Source organism: Pseudophryne corroboree, chromosome 5 (assembly GCF_028390025.1).
Source record: "Pseudophryne corroboree isolate aPseCor3 chromosome 5, aPseCor3.hap2, whole genome shotgun sequence".
NCBI classification, from domain to species: Eukaryota; Metazoa; Chordata; class Amphibia; order Anura; family Myobatrachidae; genus Pseudophryne; species Pseudophryne corroboree.
The window spans coordinates 221,166,820-221,186,609 of record NC_086448.1 but is presented as its reverse complement, the minus strand read 5'-3'; positions in this window follow the sequence as shown (position 1 = coordinate 221,186,609).

Below are 19,790 nucleotides of genomic sequence, written 5' to 3'. Positions count from 1 at the left end.
CACCAGCAAAAAAGTATCTATTTTGTAACCATTTCATCACCCCCACATCCACTGCATACAATGGGGTCTATGTACTAAGCCTTGGAGAGAGATAAAGTGGATGGAGATAAAGTACCAGCCAATCAGCTCCTGTAATTTTTCAAACCAAGCCTATAATATGACAGTTAGCAGCTGATTGGCTGGTACTTATCTCCGTCCTCTTATCTCTCTGCAAGGCTTAGTAAATAGACTCCAGTATTTGTAACTAGCCCCAGTGCTTTAGCCTACCAAACACCCACCACCACCACCACCAATATTGCAATGAAACACTGTAAAGCATGAGAGGACATGGGCTGTTATCAGATGTCTCCACTGTACAGCTGGCCACACGCAGGCCCATCCCGCCTCTGGAGCTGCGGCCCAGGATTATTCATCAATTTGACCTCACACTTGGATGGCCAAACCTGACAATGGTGGTCATTCTGAGTTGATTGCTCGCTAGCAGTTTTTAGCAGCCGTGCAAACGCTATGCCGCCTCCCACTGGGAGTGTATTTTAGCTTAGCAGAAGTGCGAACGAAAGGATCGCAGAGCGGCTACAAAGTTTTTATGTGCAGTTTCAGAGTAGCTCAAAACCTACTCAGCGCTTGCGATCACTTCAGACCATTCAGTTCCTGATTTGACGTCACAAACTCGCCCTGCGTTTGCCCAGACACGCCTGCATTTTTTCTGCCATGCCTACATTTTTCCAAACACTCCCTGAAAACGGTCAGTTGACACCCAGGAATGCCCACTTCATGTCAATCACTCTGCGGCAGCCAGTGCGACTGAAAATCATCGCCAGACCCTGTGTGAAACGACATCGTTCATTGTAATAGTACATCGCGCATGCGCATTGCGCCGCATACGCAGAAGTGCCTTTTTTTGCCTCATCGCTGCACAGTGAATGAATGCAGCTAGCGATCAACTCGGAATGACCACCATGGACCAGTAAAACAGCCCCATGGGGTTTCTGGAGGATCTATGGGGCCAATTCAGACCTGATCACTCGCTAGCTGTTTTTTGCAGTCCTGCGTTCACATAGTCGCCGCCCACCGGGGAGTGTATTTTAGCTGTGTAAGTGTGCGATCACGTGCAGCCGAGCGGTACAAAAACATTTTGTGTAGCCCAGGACTTACTCAGCCGCTGCAATCACGCAGAGCCAGCCCTAACCAATATGATGCCCTAGGCAAGATTTTGGCTGGTGCCCCCTAGCACAACTGCTGGTTCCGCCTCTGACCTTGCACCTCTTTCCCAGCACCACCACCCCTCACCCATAGCAGTCCTTATTTTGGTGTTTGGACCCCCTATATTTTAAATAGGAACAGTTTGCACATCTGGCGCATAGCCCAAAAAGGGGTGTGTTTTTGCTGGCAAGGGGCATGGCCACACAATAGTAACCCCAATTCCAATTACGCCTCACAATACTGCAACTTTATTCACATTTTATCTTGCGATAGTGTCCATAATTCATATTACATCCCACAGTAGTACCACTTTACCTTATAAACGTTACTCCTCACAGTAGAGCCCCTTATTCACATTACATCACACTGAATTGCTCCTTATTCACATTACACCACACCCTATCGCTCTTTATTCACATTAGACGACACAGTAGTGGCCTTTCTATACGCAACGCCACATAGTAGAGCACCTTATACACATAATGCTACACATTAGTAATGCATTTATACACAAAATTCGACACAGTAATGCCCCTTACACATATGAGACACATTATTAATGTCCTTATAAACTTAATGCGCCTTACACATTATGACAATCTTTATTAATGCCCTTTTACACATAATGTCCCTTACACATATGCCACACATTATTAATGCCCTTATACACATAATGATATGCATAGTGCCCCCTACACATTTGCTGCACATTATTAGTGCCCCTATACACATAATGACACACATACAGTAGTACCCTGTTACACATATGCCGCACATTATTAATGCCCTTATACACATAATGACACATAGTTCCTCTTACACATATGTTGCACATTATTAATGCATTTTTACATGATACACATAATGCTCCTTACGCATATTCCAAACACTACTGCACAACCAACCCACTGACATGCACACATCACTCACACTGCCACTAACACTGTGACCTCTGCCCCTGTTTGGAAACAGATGTGTCCTCATAAATCTTGCCTCAATGCTAATGTCGGGCACACCTTTTTTTTATGAAAATGCATCTTATTTGCATTGCTATGTTTCTAGGATGCACAAGCAGCTTCTGCTAATTAAAATGATATGCAGCATGCCTATATACTGTGTGAGACTGTAACTGTATCTGCATATGAAATGCTACACACAGAATATAGGCATGCCGCATATCATTTTAATCAGCAGGAGCTGCTGATGCCCCTAGGCATATCAAATGCCCTAGGCAATCGCCTAGTTTGCCTATGCCCATGACCGGCTCTGCAATCACGTCAACCTGTCTGGGACCGGAATTCACGTCAGACACCCGCCTTGCAAACACTTGGGAACGCCTGTGTGTTTCCAACCACTCCCAGAAAACGGTCAGTTGACACCCACAAATGCCTTCTTCCTGTCAATCTCCTTGCGATCGCCCATGCGTATGAATTCTTTGCACAAACCCATTGCAGAGCAACAAACTGCTTTGTACCTGTGCGACGTTCCTGCACATTGCGGTGCATACGCATGCGCAGTTCTGACCTGATGGCAGCGCTGCGAAAAACGCTAGCGAGTGATCAGGTCTGAATTAGGCCCTATAAACACTATGTTATGTGCACATTAAGTGGTATAAATGAAAATGTATGGAACATGAGTAATTAACATGAATTAAAAACAAATCATCACATTATAATGAAGTCCAGTAAACAAGACACAATGGGAGCTGTAGTGCACCAAGGTCCTCCTAGACAGATCCGCACATGACATTCCACCATGCACTGGGCTCAGCCACCAAGCATACCTGGAACTTGTTATAAAATGTTACCAAGTATGATAGTCACATATCAAAGTAAACTCTAAGTGTATCTACTATATAAAAGCGAAAATCAGTCCTTCTGTCTTTCTATACCAGGGGTGGGGAACCTCCGGCCCGCGGGCCTTATCCGGCCCGGCAAAGCATTTTGACCGGCCCGCAAGACAGCCGCCGAGGTGTAAAGCCGTCCGCCGCGCACGGCATCCTGGGAGATGTATCTTTCTCACACTGCACTGTATTCAGTGTACTGTGTGAGAAAACTACATCTCCCTTGATGCAGTGCATGGCTTTGTGGGGCACCCGCCGGTGGCTCTGCTTTTGCGCTGCCTGACTGAGCAGAGATTGGCTTGGGGGGGAGGCAGTCAGCAGCTAAACAGAAACCGGCGCGGGGGGGGGGGGGGGGGTTGAGGAGCGCAGATCAACAGAGATCGGCGGAGGGGGGAGGCAGCCGGCAGCACTGCTCACACAACTGAGCTAAGGCTGCAGCGGGAGAGAGCGCTGGAACTACTGTAGAGGCTCAGCAACTCACAGCCTCACACATTTAAACCAGTAGTGGGAAGGAGCGATGGAGCAGAGAGGCTGACCACACACTACAGTGCCAGTGCAGACTGCTTAGGCTGCCGCGAAGATGAGGGAGTGGATGAGGATCCGAGGAGCCAGCTTCCACTTTAGTGCAAGTTCTGCCACATAACTTTGCCTTCACTTCATACCAGGTCAGTTTTTTTTTTTCAGGGTGGGCAATGAATATGTTTTATTATTCTCCAGTGGGGGCAATGTGTTTTATTATGTCACTATGGGGGCAACATGTGTGTGTGTGTGTGTGTGTGTGTGTGTGTGTGTGTGTGTGTGTTTTCTGTCATGTGTGGGACAGTGTGGGCTTGATTAGGAGTGATATACTGTACAACCGCTCTATTACTGTGGCCATTATCTGTAAGGAGTACTAATGGGGGCATTATGTGTAAGGCCACGCCTACTTTACAGGGGGTGGGCGGGCGCTTAAAAAATGGCCCGCGAATGATGTTTAAAAAATCCAAATGGCCCTTGGCTGAAAAAAGGTACCCCACCCCTGTTCTATACAAATCCACAGTTTACAAGCGACGATTAAAACACGGCGGAGGCAACTAAAACAATTAGAAATGCCTAGCACCCCTAGGGGGGCAGACAGCAGCACACAGTATATCATGATACAGTATAACTCTGGAATTGCTGAAGCAATGTACTCAATCTTGGTACACATAGATGCCTCTAGCACCCCTAGGGGTGAGGCAGCAGCACTGAGTATTTCAGCAGACAACATAACTCTGGAATGCCTGCAGCAATTTACAACAAACTTGGTACACATATGACTCACTGTGGAAACAAACACTGTGGGGGTCAGACACCCCTAGCACCACTAGGGGTGGGACAGCAGCACAGAGTATGTCAGCAGACAGCATAACTGTGGAAGGCCTGGAGCAATTTACACCAAACTTGGTACACATCTGATGTACAATCTGCAAACAAACTCTGTGGGGGTTAGACACCCCTAGCGGTGGGACAGCAGCACAGAGTATATCAGGAGACATAATAACTCCCAAATGCCTGGACCAATTTACAACAAACTTGGTTCACATATGACTTGCAAGCTGGGAACAAACACTGTGGGGGTAAGGCACCCCTAGCCCCCCTAGGCGTGCGGCAGCAGCACAGAGTTTTTCAGCAGTCAGCATAACTCTGGAATGCCTGGAGCGATTTACACCAAACTTGCTATACATATGACTTACACTCTGGGAACAAACACTGTGAGGGTAACACACCACTAGCACCCCTAGGGGTGGGCCAGCAGTACACACTGTATTAGGACATACATGATATCTCAGTGATGACAGGGCTGCATGTGACAGGGCCAGTGACATGATGTGAGGAGGGGAATGGAGGCAGCAGGAAGCCACAGACTGAGAGGTGTATAGTGGGAAGTGCAGGGTCCCCTGGGGGACCAAAAAGTGGTGCGGCCACTACACAAAGTGCATCAGGGAAGCAAGATATACCTATATACTAGATCTCCAATTAACGTAAATTAACAAAGTATCATTCTAATTTACCATCCTCATCCTGTAACAAAACAGGGGTATTCAGCTATCTACAATGTTATTTATACTGTGTGTTTATTATTTACATTTATTTTTGTAAACAGACATTCTTAAAATCCGGGGCAATGCCGGGTACTCCAGCTAGTATATACTAAATCATCTGTCACAGTAGCAATATTCTGAGCATATTGGAAGTCTCGCAACAGAACATTTATAGATGGAGTTTAAGATCATACATGTTAACATTCAACAATATGCTATGTTGGCATGCCCTCTTATGGAGTCTATGTAAGTCATTAGCAAAACCAAATGCTCCGTCTACATACAGTACAGCGCAGGCACAAGGTCGTCATGCAATAAGTGATATGCCGGCCAGACTCTTATACCTAAGTTTCCTTTTGATGCTTGATCCAAATAATGTATCAGTAACAATGACATTACTGTGAAGTGAAGGAGAGATAATTAGGATGGTCACCTGTAACACACATGCAGTGTTTCTGTGACATGGAAAAACAATGGGAGAAATCATGCTGCTCTGACTCTTATGGGCCCTACAGACTCGGCGATGTGCCGCCGAGCTGCCCGATCGCCGATACGGCAGTCGGGCGACCCGGCGGTGGGGGGGCAGTGACGGGTGGAGTGAAGTTTTTTCACTTCCCCTGTCACCCGGCTCCGTAGACGTGCAGGCAAATATGGATGATCTCGTACATATTGGCCTGCATGCACAGCCGACGGGGCACCAGCGATGAACGAGCGCGGGGCCACGCATCGTTCATCACTGGTGCCTCCACACTGACAGATATGAACGTTATCTTTTTCATTATTGAACGAGATCATTCATATCTTGCAGTGTAATCGCCCAGTGTGTAGGGCGCACAAGACACTCACTACCCCGTACAGTTCGAGAAGCCCCCACTCTAGAATCCTTCAAAAACAGACTAAAAACTTTCCTGTTTACTCATGCATTTCCATTTCCATTCTCCATTCTCTCTGTATTTTATGGAAAGCTTTTCTGTGCTTCATTGTTTCTGTACTGTATTGCGGAACTTATTCAGATTTTTTAGCAAACCAAAAAAGTAAGCAATTGGTCAAAATTAGAGATGTGCACAGGACATTTTTCGGGTTTTGTGTTTTGGTTTTGAATTCGGTTCCGCGGCCGTGTTTTGGATTCGGACGTGTTTTGGCAAAACCTCCCTGAAAATTTGTTGTTGGATTCGGGTGTGTTTTGGATTCGGGTGTTTTTTTTCAAAATACCCTCAAAAACAGCTTAAATCATAGAATTTGGGGGTCATTTTGATCCCATAGTATTATTAACCTCAATAACGATAATTTCCACTCATTTCCAGTCTATTCTGAACACCTCACACCTCACAATATTATTTTTAGTCCTAAAATTTGCACCGAGGTCGCTGGATGACTAAGCTAAGCGACCCAAGTGGCCGGCACAAACACCTGGCCCATCTAGGAGTGGCACTGCAGTGTCAGACAGGATAGCACTTAAAAGAAATTAGCCCCAAACATCACATGATGCAGAGATAAATAAATAAAAAAAGAGGTGCAAGATGGAATTGTCCTTGGGCCCTCCCACCCACCCTTATGTTGTATAAACAGGACATGCACACTTTAACAAACCCATCATTTCAGTGACAGGGTCTGCCACACGACTGTGGCTGAAATTACTGTTTGGTTTGGGCCCCCACCAAAAAAGAAGCAAGCAATCTCTCCTTGCACAAACTGGCTCTACAGAGGCAAGATGTCCACCTCCTCCTCATCGTCCGATTCCTCACCCCTTTCACTGTGTACATCCCCCTCCTCACAGATTATTAATTCGTCCCCACTGGAATCCACCATCTCAGGTCCCTGTGTACTTTCTGGAGGCAATTGCTGGTTAATGTCTCCACGGGGGAATTGATTATAATTCATTTTGATGAACATCATCTTCTCCACATTTTCTGGAAGTAACCTCGTACGCCGATTGCTAACAAGGTGACTGGCAGCACTAAACATTCTTTCAGAGTACACACTGGAGGGGGGGGGGGAAACTTAGGTAAAATAAAGCCAGTTTGTGCAAGGGCCTCCAAATTGCCTCTTTTCCTGCCAGTATACGTACGGACTGTCTGACGTGCCTACTTGGATGCGGTCACTCATATAATCCTCCACCATTCTTTCAATGGTGACAGAATCATATGCAGTGACAGTAGACGACATGTCAGTAATCGTTGGCAGGTCCTTCAGTCCGGACCATATGTCAGCACTCGCTCCAGACTGCCCTGCATCACCGCCAGCGGGTGGGCTCGGAATTCTTAGTCTTTTCCTCGCAGCCCCAGTTGCGGGAGAATGTGAAGGAGGAGCTGTTGACGGGTCACGTTCCGCTTGACTTGACAAGTGTCTCACCAGCAGGTCTTTGAACCTCTGCAGACTTGTGTCTGCCGGAAAGAGAGATACAACGTAGGCTTTAAACCTTGGATCGAGCACGGTGGCCAAAATGAAGTGCTCTGATTTCAAGAGATTGACCACCCTGGTTAAGCGAATTAAGGGCTCCATCCACAAGTCCCACATGCCTAGCGGAATCGCTCCATTTTAGCTCCTCCTTCAATCTCTACAGCTTCTTCTGATGAGGGGAATGACCTGACTCAGGCTGGCAGTGTCTGAACTGACTTCACGTGTGGCAAGTTCAAAGGGTTGCAGAACCTTGCACAATGTTGAAATCATTCTCCACTGCGCTTGAGTCAGGTGCATTCCCCCTCCTTTGCCTATATTGTAGGCAGATGTATAGGCTTGAATGGCCTTTTGCTGCTCCTCCATCCTCTGAAGCATATAGAGGGTTGAATTCCACCTCGTTACCACCTCTTGCTTCAGATGATGGCGGGGCAGGTTCAGGAGTGTTTGCTGGTGCTCCAGTCTTCGGCACGCGGTGGCTGAATGCCGAAAGTGGTCCGCAATTCTTTGGGTCACTGACAGCATCTCTTGCACGCCCCTGTCATTTTTTTTTAATTCTGCACCGGACTTCCGGTCCCGGTCTAATGCTGTGAAGTCGCACCACAGCAGGTCTCCGATAACCCCCGACTACAGTGTCAATATATCGACTGCTTTGCAGTCTCCGCAGGGCGTCCAACCCTGACCACACTTAATTGCGGTGTTACGAGTGGAGCCATTAGCGGGAGACAGCGCTTCTGACCTCCGCCATCCAGCCGCGTGATTCCCCTGCATGCCCCTCCAGAGAGCAAGACGAGCGGAACTAAAAGCCGGAGACGGCTGTTACGAGCCAGCGTCTTCTAGCTGGGTATGTACTCCGGGGACATAATTAATAACTAACGGGTTTGCTGCTCGCAGGGCTGTCTGTAAGAGACGGCTAATATGTGTTGCCATCACACATACACTGGGTGTATTCTTCAAAGACGCCGCCATTATCTAACTGGAGCCAGTTATTCAGAGCTGTTATTAGGAAATAGCTGATACGTGCTGAAGCTAATTACCCGGGAGGAATATTATACACTTTTCTGGGACGCTGCCAGCTCAAGTACAGCTCTCACTACATGATATGCTCTGATTATTGATAATAGCATGGACCTGTGCTGGGCTGTTGTTAGTTAACAGACATTTATCTCTTCAGTTCAGCTCTGCACAAGTTTAATTCTCCCTATATATTATACAGAGGTATTAAATAGCTGCTTTGAACTGCTCTCTTTACCCTCCATATTCTACTACGACTAATGGACCGCTTCTTGTCCCCCAGTACTACAGTGAAAACATCCACATCTTCACTCCCTGTACGGCAAGAGAAACGCAGAGCCAACTCTGCTATGGCCCCCGGCATCACTACCCCCCTTCTTCTCCAGCTCCCAAGAAATTAATAGCACCACAAACTTTCTCCAATACGTCATCGAGTGCTCGGTCCCCTGATTCACCAATAACATGCTCAGACTTGACGGAAGCTATAACGCAAGCCATGACCCCATTACTATCTAAGGCGGTTTCTGATATTTCTCTTCAATTGCAACATCTTTCACATAAAGTCTCAGTTAATGAGAACAGAATTAGAGGTCTTTGTCATGATATGGCTGAAGCTCAAGGATGTATTAAACGCCTTGAAAAAGATAACTATCAGCTCTGGATGAAGCTAGATGATACAGAAAATAGATCCAGAAGAAATAATATTAGACCGGTCGGACTACCAGAATCGGTTAAAGGAGATGATCTCGCCCAATTTGTACTATCTACTTTACCCGACTTACTAGGCATCACTGCATCTTGTAAAGATCTAGTTATTGAATGTGTGAATCGTGTAGGTCCTCCTCCTCGCTTCCCTAATGGGCGTCCACGTGTCACCTTATTTATATGCCTCAACTACCTTCACAAAGTTGCCATTTGGACAGCGTCAAGAAAACTTCGTTCCATTCAATGGGAAAATAATCGATTGCTTATATTTCAAGATTTCTCAGCCGGGCTGATGAGAGCTTGAAAAGCCTTCAATCCCATTTGCACGAAATTAGTATCCGATAAACGTCGGTTCTCCATCCTTTACCCGGCCAAACTTTGCATTTACAATGGAGATGAACATATCGATTTCACCAATCCAGAAGATGCGGCTGCATTCCTTCGTGAAGAATCCACAGAAGAACACGTGGACATCTCAGATGTTCCCACGGACACAGTTACTTGATTCCTTGTTTTGTTTTAAGAGTTATTGATTTACCGCCTTGACTCCTTCATATTTCTACCGATGTCAGATGTTCATTCATATTCAGATAAGTTTCTTCAATAGTTTTCTTTCTGCTTTAATGTCTGAATCCCATAGTTGATATAATCTTTTATCTACATGGGCTTGCTTTTTACACTTATAAATATTTTGTTCATATACTAAATACCTAGGTGTATTATTATATACCCTTTTTATGTTAATTTTCATTGATGGCAAAGTATTACTATTTTTCTCTTTACCTGCTAGCATAGCTTTCTTGTATTACTATGCCCTATTTTACCCAGATACTAGTGTCGGGAAGTTATCTGGAGTGCTGCACCGGATAAGAATATATGCATATTCATATTACTGTTTTCTTACTTTATTTACTATTCGGAAGTCTGTTTGCTTGTCAAACCTCTTTCATGTTTCATGTTATTGTTCCTACGAATTACTCCTATGTCCCTCCCCTTCCTATCCCCATTTCCAGCCTCCTGTTTCTGATCTATGCTATGCTTCTCTACAACGCACTATTGTCATTTTATACCCCTTTTTGGTTTATAAATGATTGATCTAAAAGTTGGGACATTGAATGTTGGTGGTATAAATTCGCCGGCTAAACGCCGTAAAATCCTTTTATATTTAACTAAATCCGCTATTAGTATCGCTTTTTTACAGGAAACTCACCTAACACAACAAGAATCCGTGAAATTGCAGATGTCACATTGGTCCCTCATAGCGGCCGCTCCATTTAATTCTAAATCTAGAGGAGTTGCTCTATTAGCAAAACGTAACCTTAGTATCCAAGTCCTTTCCTCTGATATTGATCCTAATGGCCGCTTTCTAATTGTCAAATTGTCCATCGATTCCTGTGTCTTTACCTTCTGCAATATATATGCTCCAAATGTATATAAGAAAACCTTTTTCCAGATGCTCCTAGTTAAATTAACTTCACATATCAATGATAATCTTATTATTTGCGGGGATTTTAATTTAATTTCTTCCTCTTACTTAGACTGTTCCAATGTTTCCAAACCACCCCATCACTTGCCTAAACTTTGAATTCCTCATTTCTCCGATACCTTGCAATTAATTGATATTTGGCGTGCACTTCACCCTCTTGAAAGAGAATTTTCTTGCCATTCCTCTGCTCATGATACCTTCTCCAGAATAGACTACATGTTTATTTCACAATATTTATTTCCTACTGTAACTGAGTCAACCATAAAGTCTATCGTTATTTCTGATCATGCATTGCTATGGTTATCCTTCATGTTACGACCAACACATACTTCGACTCCTCAATGGAGATTCCCATCCCATTTGTCTAACTCAGCCAAATTCTGCGATTCCCTGAAAGGTGCATGGGATTTTTTCTATTTCTCGAATAAATCACATTCTGAAACAGATCCTCCCTTATTTTGGCAAACAGCCAAATCAGTACTTAGAGGTGATATTATTTCATACTCTACTGCCCTAAAGAAAAAAGTATGCTCAGTCTTACTTAGAAATACAACGCTCCCTTTCTGATGCTTATCAAGCTTTCAAAATATGCCCCTCATTATCTACGAAATCCACTTATTTGACGTTGAAACTTCAATTTTAATGAATTTCTCTCTTCTATGGGTGATAAATATAAATTCAAAGTTGACTTTCGCTTCCATAAATTTGGAAATAAAGTGGGTAAGCTCCTTACAAACATTTTAAAAGGCTCCTCCTCTCCCATGATGGTTCATCCTTTAAAACTCCCGGATGATTCGCTAACTAATGATCCCCAATGTATAGCTGATATTATGAAGACAGTTTACGAAACTCTTTATTCTGCTCCTGACTCTACCTCGAATGAGGTGTCTCAATCCTGGTCTTTTCCTCATTTACCTCAGATCCCTCCTGACTTTCTTAATTCTCTTTCTGCACCAATCACTTTGGAAGAAGTTTGTTTTACTGTTAAACACTTGAAACCTAACAAAGCCCCTGGCCCCGACGGTTTTTCAAGTGAATTTTATAAAAGACTATTAGATAAAGTCGATGTGCATCTTTTGGCATTGTATAATTCCATACTTCATTCTAAGACCCTCCCCTTATATTTTAATAGTGCCATAATAAAAGTTCTTTTAAAGCCGGGTCGCGATTCTTCTCTTCCAACCTCCTATCGCCCTATCTCTCTATTAAATTTAGATTATAAAATCTTAACAAAAATCCTAGCGGTCCGTCTTAAATCCTAGCGGACCGTCAGCGACATTTCCATCATCTACTCACAATATCCTCCTAGCTTTAGACGCAGAAAAGGCCTTTGACCTTTTGACTTGGTCTCACCTTTTTAAATCCCTAAAGCTCTTTGGCTATCCTCCCTCTTTTATTTCCCTCATACAGACGTTGTACACCTCACCTGTTTCTCAACTTTATTGTAATGGCTATCTTTCCACTCCTTTCACTGTTTTTCGGGGCACCCATCAGGGATGTCCTCTTTCCCCACTACTCTTCGCTTTGGCTATTGAACCCCTTTCAATATCTATTCGAAATTCCCCTAGCATTCATGATATCCCTGTCGGTGATGTTACTTTAAAACTTGCTCTCTACGCAGATGACATGTTACTATTCTTACCCAACCCCTCCACCTCACGTCCTTCATTATTTTCTTTAATATCTAATTTTGGTGCCCAAGCAGGTTTTAAGATAAACACCTCTAAATCAGAAATTTTAAATATATCTGATCCAAGTACTGTCGCATTACTTTCTCATTTTCTATCTTTACTTAAAAAAGACATTACATATCTCGGTCTTCATGTTCCTTCAGATATCTCTTTTTTATACAGGCACAATTATACACCAATTCTTTCTAAAATATATATTTACTTTATGATTCATGGATTAATTTGCCATTATCAATTTTAGGTCGGGTAGCTGTTGTTAAATGCATTATTTTTCCTAAAATTTTCTACTTGCTACAAATGCTACCGATTGGTCTTTCTGTCTCAGATCTGAAACGATTTGATCAGCTTACCTCAACATTTTTATGGCAAAGTAAACGTCCTAGAATTGCGCTCCATAAATTACAAACTCATAGGTCAAATGGAGGTATGTCACTTCCAAATCTAAAACTATATACTTTAGCTACTCATTTTAGGTACATTTCTGATTGGCTGCTCTCTAAATCCTCCTACACTTCGCTCCCTTTAGATTTAGCTTTATTTAGCCCATACTCTCCTAGTGCCCTCCTTCATTCCAAGAAATGTGACATTCCCACTCATATCCTACATCACATTATGTTTCATGACACTTATTTAGCTTGGTTAATTATTAATAAAAAACTAATGAGAAATCCTACTTCTTCTCCATACAATACACTTTGGGGTAACCCTTCATTTTACCCATCTCTTCATAACCCGATTTTCCTCACTTGGAAAGATAAAGGTTTATCTCTCACCTCACAGGTCTTTGATCCTGGAGGAAATATTTTGACTTTTTCTGCTCTTCAGAAACAACACCTTTTACATACCTCTAATTTCTTCATGTTCCTTCAAGCTCAACATTTCGCCCTTTCTTTAGACCCCAACACTAGGACTCCATGTTCCACTGAACCCATTACTTCTCTTTTACGTTTACTTAATACTGCCCCTTACCGTACTAAATATCTTTATTCTATTCTTTTACCTACTTCCAACACTAAACCATGGCAATTATTGAGGTTATCATGGTAATCTGATATCCCTGAAGTCGATTCCACCTTGATACTTACGACACATTGTCATAGGAATCTCAAGTATTTAAATTCTTCATATCTTCAGGAAGTACACTGGAAAACTTTACACAGAGCATACATTTCCCCTGCACAAAGACAACACATCTCTCCGGACACTTCCAATGCATGCTTGAAATGCCATCTTTCTCATGCTTCCTTTTTCCACTGTTTTTGGGAATGTGGCAAGATAAGGAAATTCTGGAACAAGGTAATTTCTTTTCTAAATTCTTTATTCTCTTCACAAGTTTTCCCTGATCCACTAGCTTGTTTATGTGCGAACTTCAAAAACTGTCTTCCTAATTCTGCCCTTACTCCTCATATCCCGTTGTTGGTGACCATTGTGACACTTGCAAAGAAAATTATTCTTATACATTGGATTTCTTCTTCTTCCCCTACCTTATAAGAACTCAAATTAAAATTACTTCAACTTCTCTTTTTTGATCGAAATAACACTTTCGTGATATTGACAAACATGTAGAAAAATGTTATGCTAAATGGTCTCCCTTTTTACAAACCTTAGATTTGCCCACTCAGGATCGTGTTATGAAAATCTATGAAAACACAGAATGACATTTAATACGTACTCTTGCTTCTTCTTAATATCACATTGACCTTCATTCACTTTGTACTAATACCTGCACTTTTTATTTTTTCTCACAATGGATATTTTCTTTTTACTCAAGATCAGACACCCCCCCCCCCTTACCTACCTTCCTCCCCTCTCCCCCCCCCCCCTTTTTCTTATCTTCATTATAGTTGTTATTACTGTTTATGAGACATTAATGTTTGAATCCTCGGATACAAAAAAATGTCTTCCACCCCGCGCTCAACCCACCAGCAGCAATATGGAGAAAGTCCCTGTTAGTGAACTTTCAAAGAATAACATAAACAAAACAATAACCAATTGCGCTTGGTATAACTTTAAAACACTCAGATTTTAGTATTTCCAGTAGCTGTACTTCCACGGTGTGGATTCTTATAACTGGTATCACCTGCACACCACACTGGTATACCCTCACACCAGAGAACACACCCGAACAAAAAGACAGCCAGAATGGCCTAAATTAGAATGGCCTAAAGGGTCGAATCAGTTACGGTCTCTTATCTAGTTCATCAGTACACCCTACAGAATATACACCTATAAGGGTGAGGGTGTTCTTTAAAGGCTTGAACAGAAAACCTATTGACTGTATCTGGATGTATTTCTTTTAAGAATGTTTATATGAATGTATGGAACCTTTTATTTGTAAAAAAAATGTTCATATGAATTTATGGAATTCTATATGTTTTTTTTAATAAAAACAAATTGGTATCATATCTAATTTAGGCCACTCTGGCCGTCTTTTTGTTCGGGTGTGTTCTCTGGTGTGAGGGTATACTTGCAGGTGATACCAGTTATAAGAATCCACACCGTGGAAGAACAGCTACTGGAAATAATAAAATCTGAGTGCTTTAAAGTTATTCCAAGCGCAATTGGTTATTGTTTTGTTTATGTTTGAATCCTCATTTATAGATTACCATGTTTCACATTTGTTGCTGCTTCTTATCAGAAATACTTAAATTCCTAATGATTGCGGCAACGTATTGATCATTAATGTACATTTGGATTCTCTTTTTTGTATTGTTCTTTATTACTACTTCTCTGGTATTGTATACACCTTTATTTTAAATAATAAAAAAATTGTATTGAAAAAAAAATAAAAAAATAAAAAATTCTGCACCACCAAATTCAATGTATGTGCAAAACATGGGACGTGCTGGAATTTGCCCACATGTAATGCACGCACAATATTGGTGGCGTTGTCCGATGTCACAAATACCCAGGAGAGTCCAATTGGGGTAAGCCATTCTGCGATGATGTTCCTCAGTTTCCGTAAGAGGTTGTCAGCTGTGTGCCTCTTATGGAATGCGGTGATACAAAGCGTAGCCTGCCTAGGAACGAGTTGGCGTTTGCGAGATGCTGCTACTGGTGCCGCCACTGCTGTTCTTGCTGCGGGAGGCAATACATCTACCCAGTGGGCTGTCACAGTCATATAGTCCTTAGTCTGCCCTGCTCCACTTGTCCACATGTCCGTGGTTAAGTGGACATTTGGTACAGCTGCATTTTTTAGGACACTGGTGACTCTTTTTCTGACGTCTGTGTACATTCTCGGTATCGCCTGCCTAGAGAAATGGAACCTAGATGGTATTTGGTACCAGGGACACAGTACCTCAATCAATTCTCTAATTCCCTGTGAATCAACCGTGGATACCGGACACACGTTTAACACCACCACAGCTGCCAAGACCTGAGTTATCCTCTTTGCAGCAGGATGACTGCTGTGATAGTTCATCTTCCTCGCAAAGGACTGTTGGACAGTCAATTGCTTACTGGAAGTAGTACAAGTGGTCTTCCGACTTCCCCTTTGGGATGACGATCGACTCCCAGCAGCAACAACAACAGCGCCAGCAGCAGTAGGCGTTACACTCAAGGATCCATCGGAGGAATCCCAGGCAGGAGAGGACTCGTCAGACTTGCCAGTGACATGGCTTGCAGGACTATTGGCTTTCCTGTCTAAGGAGGAAATTGACACTGAGGGAGTTGGTGGTGTGGTTTGCAGGAGCTTGGTTACAAGAGGAAGGGATTTAGTGGTCAGTGGACTGCTTCCGCTGTCACCCAAAGTTTTTGAACTTGTCAATGACTTCTGATGAATGCGCTCCAGGTGACGTATAAGGGAGGATGTTACTAGGTGGTTAACGTCCTTACCCCTACTTATTACAGCTTGACAAAGACAACACACGGCTTGACACCTGTTGTCCACATTTCTGTTAAAATAATTCCACACCGAAGAGATGATTTTTTTTGTAATTTGACCTGGCATGTCAATGGCCATATTCGTCCCACGGACAACAGGTGTCTCCCCGGGTGCCTGACTTAAACAAACCACCTCACCATCAGAATCCTCCTTGTCAATTTCTTCCTCAGCGCCAGCAACACCCATATCCTCATCCTGGTGTACTTCAACAGTGACATCTTCAATTTGACTATAAGGAACTGGACTGCGGGTGCTCCTTCCAGCACTTGCAGGGGGCGTGCAAATGGTGGAAGGCGCCACCTCTTCCCGTCCAGTGTTGGGAAGGTCAGGCATCGCAACTGACACAGTTGGACTCTCCTTGGGGATTTGTGATTTAGAAGAACGTACAGTTCTTTGCTGTGCTTTTGCCAGCTTAAGTCTTTTAATTTTTCTAGCGGGAGGATGAGTGCTTCCATCCTCATGTGAAGCTGAACTACTAGCCATGAACATAGGACAGGGCCTCAGCCGTTACTTGCCACTCCGTGTCGTAAAATGGCATATTGGCAAGTTTACGCTTCTCATCAGATGCTTTTAATTTCGATTTTTGGGTCATTTTACTGAACTTTTGTTTTTTGGATTTTACATGCTCTCTACTATGACATTGGGCATCGGCCTTGGCAGACGACGTTGATGTCATTTCATCGTCTCGGCCATGACTAGTGGCAGCAGCTTCAGCACGAGGTGGAAGTGGATCTTGATCTTTCCCTATTTTACCCTCCACATTTTTGTTCTCCATTTTTTTAATGTGTGGATATATATGCCAGTAATAATAAGAATTTACTTACCGATAATTCTATTTCTCGGAGTCCGTAGTGGATGCTGGGGTTCCTGAAAGGACCATGGGGAATAGCGGCTCCGCAGGAGACAGGGCACAAAAAGTAAAGCTTTCCGATCAGGTGGTGTGCACTGGCTCCTCCCCCTATGACCCTCCTCCAAGCCTCAGTTAGGTACTGTGCCCGGACGAGCGTACACAATAAGGGAGGAATTTTGAATCCCGGGTAAGACTCATACCAGCCACACCAATCACACCGTACAACTTGTGATCTAAACCCAGTTAACAGTATGATAACAGAGGAGCCTCTGAAAGATGGCTCCCTACAACAATAACCCGAATTAGTTAACAATAACTATGTACAATTATTGCAGATAATCCGCACTTGGGATGGGCACCCAGCATCCACTACGGACTCCGAGAAATAGAATTATCGGTAAGTAAATTCTTATTTTCTCTATCGTCCTAGTGGATGCTGGGGTTCCTGAAAGGACCATGGGGATTATACCAAAGCTCCCAAACGGGCGGGAGAGTGCGGATGACTCTGCAGCACCAAATGAGAGAACTCCAGGTCCTCCTTAGCCAGAGTATCAAATTTGTAAAATTTTACAAACGTGTTCTCCCCTGACCACGTAGCTGCTCGGCAAAGTTGTAATGCCGAGACCCCTCGGGCAGCCGCCCAAGATGAGCCCACCTTCCTTGTGGAGTGGGCCTTTACAGATTTAGGCTGTGGCAGGCCTGCCACAGAATGTGCAAGTTGGATTGTGCTACAGATCCAACGAGCAATCGTCTGCTTAGACGCAGGAGCACCCATCTTGTTGGGTGCATACAATATAAACAACGAGTCAGATTTTCTGACTCCAGCTGTCCTTGCAATATATATTTTCAATGCTCTGACAACGTCCAGTAACTTGGAGTCCTCCAAGTCACTTGTAGCCGCAGGCACTACAATAGGCTGGTTCAGATGAAATGCTGACACCACCTTAGGGAGAAAATGCGGACGAGTCCGCAGTTCCGCCCTGTCCGAATGGAAAATCAGATATGGGCTTTTGTAAGATAAAGCTGCCAGTTCTGACACTCTCCTGGCCGAAGCCAGGGCTAGTAGCATGGTCACTTTCCATGTGAGATATTTCAAATCCACATTTTTTAGTGGTTCAAACCAATGAGATTTTAGAAAGTCCAAAACCACATTGAGATCCCACGGTGCCACTGGAGGCACCACAGGAGGCTGTATATGCAGCACTCCCTTAACAAAAGTCTGGACTTCAGGGACTGAAGCCAATTCTTTCTGGAAGAAAATCGACAGGGCCGAAATTTGAACCTTAATAGATCCCAATTTGAGACCCATAGACAATCCTGATTGCAGGAAATGTAGGAATCGACCCAGTTGAAATTCCTCCGTCGGAGCACTCCGATCCTCGCACCACGCAACATATTTTCGCCAAATGCGGTGATAATGTTGCACGGTTACTTCCTTCCTTGCTTTAATCAAAGTAGGAATGACTTCTTCCGGCATGCCTGTTTCCTTTAGGATCCGGCGTTCAACCGCCATGCCGTCAAACGCAGCCGCGGTAAGTCTTGAAACAGACAGGGACCCTGCTGAAGCAAGTCCCTCCTTAGAGGTAGAGGCCACGGATCTTCCGTGATCATCTCTTGAAGTTCCGGGTACCAAGTCCTTCTTGGCCAATCCGGAACCACTAGTATCGTTCTTACGCCTCTTTGCCGTATAATTCTCAATACTTTTGGTATGAGAGGCAGAGGAGGAAACACATACACCGACTGGTACACCCAAGGCGTTACCAGCGCGTCCACAGCTATTGCCTGCGGATCTCTTGACCTGGCGCAATACCTGTCCAGTTTTTTGTTGAGGCGAGACGCCATCATGTCCACCATTGGTCTTTCCCAACGGGTTACCAGCATGTGGAAGACTTCTGGATGAAGTCCCCACTCTCCCGGGTGAAGGTCGTGTCTGCTGAGGAAGTCTGCTTCCCAGTTGTCCACTCCCGGGATGAACACTGCTGACAGTGCTATCACATGATTCTCTGCCCAGCGAAGAATCCTTGCAGCTTCTGCCATTGCACTCCTGCTTCTTGTGCCGCCCTGTCTGTTCACATGGGCGACTGCCGTGATGTTGTCCGACTGGATCAACACCGGTTTTCCCTGAAGCAGAGGTTCTGCCTGGCTTAGAGCATTGTAGATTGCTCTTAGTTCCAGAATGTTTATGTGAAGAGACGTTTCCAGGCTCGTCCACACTCCCTGGAAGTTTCTTCCTTGTGTGACTGCTCCCCAGCCTCTCAGGCTGGCGTCCGTGGTCACCAGGATCCAATCCTGTATGCCGAATCTGCGGCCCTCCAATAGATGAGCACTCTGCAACCACCACAGAAGAGATACCCTTGTCCTTGGAGACCGGGTTATCCGCTGGTGCATCTGAAGATGCGACCCTGACCATTTGTCCAACAGATCCCTCTGGAAAATTCTTGCGTGGAATCTGCCGAATGGAATTGCTTCGTAAGAAGCCACCATTTTTCCCAGGACTCTTGTGCATTGATGTACAGACACCTTTCCTGGTTTTAGGAGGTTCCTGACAAGCTCGGATAACTCCTTGGCTTTTTCCTCCGGGAGAAAAACCTTTTTCTGAACCGTGTCCAGAATCATCCCTAGGAACAGCAGACGAGTTGTTGGCATTAACTGGGA